The 6,040-nt window shown below is 44.2% G+C and overlaps 1 pseudogene; it reads left to right on the top strand.

Annotated features, from left to right (window-relative positions):
• The first annotated feature begins 2,506 nt into the window (after positions 1–2,506).
• LOC112411827 (potassium-transporting ATPase alpha chain 2 pseudogene) overlaps positions 2,507–6,040 on the top strand; it is a 44,755-nt pseudogene continuing 41,221 nt past the window's right edge.

The raw sequence follows: 6,040 nt of genomic DNA, 5'->3' as shown, positions 1-6,040 counted from the left end.
AGAAAAATTTGAAATGCCTTAAATCTTCCAGCTCATATATGACAGAAAAGTGATTGAGATGTTCCCAAATTTAGTATTCAAAACCCAAAAAGTGACATGACATTGTCAATAAAAAGTCATAAAACTGACAAAAATGTTTACTAAGTGATCAATCATTTAGAAAGTGCATATAATCAAGGTAGAAAAAAGCTAAATAATCTTTCTGGAATTATTCTTGCTGTCAAAAATGTTACCAAATTGTTGACATATAAAAAAGCAATGAAACAATATGCAGCCACAATGTAGAAAAAGCATCATGAGATGGTCTGTTAATCAATAAAACTATAAGTGTTATTTTTAGATTCTGTTATGTTCGTGGTTTTTTGTCTGCATTTTTTAATTTGCAATTTGTTGTGATTTCTTTTCTCGTTCTAATTGAATGTTCACTTTGGTACAGAATTTTGTATTCATTTTCTTAAAGAGGGACCCCAAATTATACACACATAAGGCCCCATAGAACCTGCATATCCCCTTCCTTATGCCCATTGCTCAACACAGCAGTGCTCTAGGGGAAACTTGAATTATGGTCTATAACTCTACCTGCTAGAGACGGGGCCAGAGAAACCACATGGCTGTCGCTCTGCCTTGAGTTTGTCCAGCCACAGTCTGAGTCTCAGTTCTCTATCTTAAAATGAGGGGAAATTCCTTGGAATTTCCTACTTCCCACAGGCAAGGCTGGGGATTCACAGGAAATCAACATGAAACCAAAAGCAGCCTAGAGACAAAGTCATAAAAGGAAAAAAAAAGAATAAACCAGTATTTCCTGAAGCCTGTACCTCACTTATTTGAATTTTCCCAAGGTGCCTTGTCCCATTTGAACTCCCATCTATGTTTGGGAGCGGGGGTGGCAGTGGAATGACAAAGGCCATGGAACAATGACTGAGTATAAGGGAAACGGGAAGAGATCCCAGGCTAACTTGGACCCATTGAACAAGGAGAAGCCCATTCGGGATCTGTTGGGCAAGAAGGACACTTTGGAGAACTTGGTGGTCTACTAGTTTGGAGAAGAGTCAAAAGAAAATCCAAGAGTAATTAAGTTGAAATCCCTCTTCTAGATTTTTCTCTTTGGTAAGTCAAAACAGAAGAATATGGACCCAGCAGACTGTTTCAGAGCTTGAGTGTAATAGAAGATAACCCTCAAGATCAAAGGGGGAAACAGAGTAAAATTCACTCATTCAAGACTGATAGATTGGATATGGAAGATAAGAAAAAAAGTTGAATCAAGAATGATTCCTAGATTTGGGGCTCAGGCAACTAGATCGAAGGAAATGCTATGAGATAAGGGAGGCTGAGGGAGAAACAGGGCAGATGGTACATCAGGTTCCTTTCTGCACAAGTTAAAGTTGAGAAACTTGTAAGACATCCAGGTAGAGATACTAAGTCGACTGTTGGTTATAGAAATGTGAGGTTCAGAGAAGAGGTATGATTTCAAATTATATTTTTGGGAGTCATCAGAATAATGGTGGTATTTAAACCCATGAGAATGGATTTGATCATCTAGGAAGAGGAGAAAGGAGGGGAGGGGAGGAGAAACTAGAGCTAAAGGACCCAAGGATTTAGATCGCAAGCGAAGAAGCCAACACCATGTTCAGTGATTTCATGCTGGCAGCTTGAAATCAGTCATGATGGGAGTATTTACACCATGGAAACCAGCAAACACTACTAATGGGGACTTTTACCTCCTCCTGGAGAGCCAGTTGTTAAATATTTCCAGCACACCACTAAATAGTGTCATGTAAGATGCGACACATTATGTATGCCAAAGGGGAAACAAGTTAAGGTCAAATAAACTTTGGGGAAACACAACTTACCTCTCTTGGAAATTCCCAATGCACATTAGCATATTAAAGACTCAGAGAAATCCTTCTATAAAGAAATCTATTTAACTTTTTTTTTAATAAACAAAGAGTTTTTCAAGCAATAGAGTCCTTTTTTTGTAGAATCTCTGTCACTGTCACATGAAGTTCATGCTGCTTTGGACTTTTCTTTTTACATAAAACTAAGTTGTTAGCATTGACATAGAGATAGAATTGGCCATAATAGTTCTGCTGTTCATTCCCATGGCTATTTCGAGAGGTGTGTAGATGATGAATGTTTGCAGCCATTCTTGTGACTGCTGAAAGACACTTATTATTTAGGGCCAGAGTTCTGGGTGGTGATTGCTGTCATTAATAATGATAGTTTAGCCCCAAGGCTGGGGAGACGGCAGATCTGGAGTCTCTCTGCTTAGCCTGACATTCCTGTGATACAGGAGTAGGGCCTGTAAAGCTCAAAGCACTTAGTACCAGCATGGGGAGTGCTAGATTTCAAATTCTGTCCTCAGTCAAGAGCAGGCGCTTGAGGGCCCAGGGCAGGGGTCTCATTCTAAATGTGGAAACCACCACTGGCTAACAGATTGAAGCAAGGAGCTCCTGGGGACCCGGTGGGACCGAACAACTATGTTCATTAAGGGATCCAGGAAGTGGCCATGGGGGTCTTGTCCATCGACAACTTGGCAGGACACAAAGTATTTTACCAAAAGGAATCTCACAGCTGGAAGGAGCAGGTGCGGGCAGAGCAGAGCCAGTGCAAACGCTGGAGAGAGATTAAGGCAGGAAGGAAATTGGATTTTCCCAAGTTCCAAAGGGGAGGAGGAGACAAGTGGTGAGAGAAAGAGAGAGAGGGGCTGAAATTGATTTAGGACTCGAAATAAATATTCTTAACCAGCAAAGGGGGTTATCATTTTGCATTTTAACAATTTAACAGGCCCAAAGCCCCAGCTTTAACTGAATCCATGCCTTCAACAGAGGGGGAGGTTACCAGTTGCTGAACAGGAACAACTAAAACTAAACAGAAAATTTTCACATCCTCATTCCCCCAGGAGAAGGACCTGGTGCCAGGAAAATTGCCTCTCCCAGCTGACCCTCCACCCACCCAGTGTTCCCTGTCTCTGGACAAAGTGACTCGCTCCCAGCCCTGGCCTTGGTGGCAGCCCCATCCTGCGGCTCTGGATGGATATCAGCAAGTGGCAGGTTCTCCCCAGGGCAGAGAAGAAGAAGGCCAGTACCAGAAACCAACAAGCTGCAAGGCTTTCCTTCTAGACAAGGATAAAGTGGAAGGTGGCCGCGTTTCCAGAAATCTATGGAGTTCTGTCTCTAATCTCCTTAGGTTCAACTTGGGGCCATGTTTCCTCCCCCTCTTCCTCTAACTCCAATCATTTGGAAGTAATGTTTTATTTGCTAGATTTGATTCACAAAACAAAACAAAGCAAAATACACACACACACACCAAACAAACAAAAAACATGAGAAGGTCAGCTAGATATAATGGCACAATAAATCATATTTTAAAAACCAATAGAAGGTCATGAAATGTGAAAATAAAGGTCTGTGTACATTCCAAAAAAAGGCAGGGTGCTTCATCCATACACCCATGAGTCACCTTATGGCTGAGAACGCAGCCTTTACTTATAAATACTGAGGGTCCCAAATGGTCTTTTCCCTCCTGGATGTTTGCCCCCCGGATGTTAGCACCACAGAAGATTTTGGAAGGGGGTTAACGTGCTTGCATTTTAAGACAACAGCAATTACATTGGAAACTTCTCGTTATTATTCATATTTAATCTTTAAATTGTGATTGACATTCTAAAAAGTCATTCTCACATACATTATTGTGTTTAGTCCTCGAAAGAATCCCATGAGTCAGGTGATATTATGATCCTCATTTTTCAGTTGAAGAAACTGAGGCTCAGAGAGCTTGAGGCAAGCAGGGCCCAGGTCACACAGCTGGTAAACAGATCTGTGTGACTCTAAATCTCTTGCTCCTTCCCCTTCCCCTTGCCGTAATCCTTTGGAAGGCAAGCATCCTGACAATGTACTCTGCAGGGCCCCCAACACAGACACTTGTGCAGGCAACTGTTTAGTTAAAGATGGAAGAGGAGGGCCCCTTTTCCCACTGCCCCTAACGTTACCCTTGGTTTTTGTTCACCAACAAACCCCTATTTGCTCTGTCTCCTGTCTCTTCATATACAATGTACCCTCCTCAACTCCAAAACCCATTCCATATGCCAGATTGCTGAATTTGCTGGAGCGGCCAGAAATGTGCAAAATATACAGCCCCAAGACCCAGACCCAGTCTTTCCTTCCTTAATAGTCCTGCCAGAAAGCACAGGGCCCTTTGGGCTGGAGGGTGGAAGAAAATGACAGGGAAAATTGAGAGTACCCAGCAAATATTTGTTGAACTGATTATTTTCCAGACAAGTCCACTGAACACATCACATCATATATCTCGTTCTCTCAGGCTTCTAGCCAAGTTTTACATCCTTCTCTTTTTTTTTTTTTTTTTGCTGTACTTGGGCCTTTCACTGTTGTGGCCACTCGCCCTTTGCAGAGCACAGGCTCCGGACGCACAGACTCAGTGGCCATGGCTCACGGGCCCAGCCGCTCCGCGGCACGTGGGATCTTCCCAGACCGGGGCATGAACCCGTGTCCCCTGCATCGGCAGGCGGACTCGCAGCCACTGCGCCACCAGGGAAGCCCCATCTTTCTCATTTTTGTCTGACCCCTTTTCAGCCAAGACCAGAACCTGGCTCCAGACCTCAACCAGAAAAGAGATGAATTCAAGCTCACCTGTGAGACCTGTGAATGCACTGCATCTAGCCTTTGCCCCTTAGATCTCTCTTTATGCTGCCTCACTCTCCTTGAATCCCTTCCCACATCTAGCCACTCCCTCATCCAGGAATCTGCAGTGGCTCCTCACTGACTCTAGGCTTAAGTCCAAATTTCTCAGCAAGGCACTTTACAACTCCATACCATTCAAACACTATTCATGCCGTGCATGCATGAATATATTGGATGTATGTATAGATGCATGGATAGATGGACAAATGAATGGATGGATGAAAGGACAAGTGGATCTAATACTCAATTTCCTGTTAGAATATTTCCTCTGTGCCCATGAGGGAGCAGCAGTCTTCTGCCTCTGGGAAAAATGAAGAACCTTATCCCCCTTTCCTGCATATCCCCTTCCCACACGCACACACATTTACCACTATTGACGTCTTGGTCTCTATAGTTTTTATGGCTTGTAATCTATCTTACCAGCCAGGGGAAGAACCACCCCCTAAAAGGTGAACTATCCTGGAGCCTTAGACCCTAAGACTTCTAAGAGTAATAAACCATGTTGACTCAAGTAACTTACTCTCAAGCCTCCACTGCCTGGTTTATAAAATTGAGGCCTTCAGGGCTTCCCTGGTGGCGCAGTGGTTGAGAGTCCGCCTGCCGATGCAGGGGACATGGGATCGTGCCCCGGTCTGGGAAGATCCCACATGCCGCGGAGCGGCTGGGCCCGTGAGCCATGGCCGCTGAGCCTGCGCGTCCGGAGCCTGTGCTCTGCAATGGGAGAGGTCCCAACGGTGAGAGGACTCTTTGCTTGGAAATAAGCAGTATTCCTCAATTTCTTAGACATTAGCCATCATTAGACATTAGAAAATACAGCTGCTGAAAGATATTTGGAAAATCCCCCAAAGTATCGTATTTGCAAACGCAGTACCCTTGAGTGTAGCTAATGGATCATGACCTCTGCCTAAGGCTGGGAGTTCCAAACGGAGCAGCTCCTGAAAGGGGCCCCAGGGTGTACCGGTAGATGAGCAAGGTCAAGCTCACCCCGCTGCTGCTCCTGAAGCTGGGGCCGTGTAGGGAGGTGGTGTGAGCAACCTGAGAGAGGCACAGTCTTTCTTCACCCCCCTCTGCATTCCCTGAACTTCGGTATCTCTGGACCATAGTACACATTCTCTTCCATGGTCAAATTAACCTAATGTGTCTCTTTTACCATTCTTAATCTTTTTAGTCATTCTAATGAAGAGCTTTGGGGCCTCCTTACTGCTCCCCACTGAGCAGGAGTTGGATTTTTATTCCTGTGAATTGTGAACAAGAGCTCTATTCGGTGTTGCTTTTTATGAATATACACTCCTTCACTGATGAGAGTTGCTTAATAGGCCAAGGTGAAGAAGTAAGTGATTCTA

The sequence above is a fragment of the Neophocaena asiaeorientalis genome, unplaced genomic scaffold (assembly GCF_003031525.2).
Source record: "Neophocaena asiaeorientalis asiaeorientalis breed wild unplaced genomic scaffold, Neophocaena_asiaeorientalis_V1.1 scaffold86, whole genome shotgun sequence".
Classification (NCBI taxonomy): Eukaryota; Metazoa; Chordata; class Mammalia; order Artiodactyla; family Phocoenidae; genus Neophocaena; species Neophocaena asiaeorientalis.
Note: the sequence above shows the minus strand (reverse complement) of the source record. Positions and strands in the feature narration are given on the sequence as shown.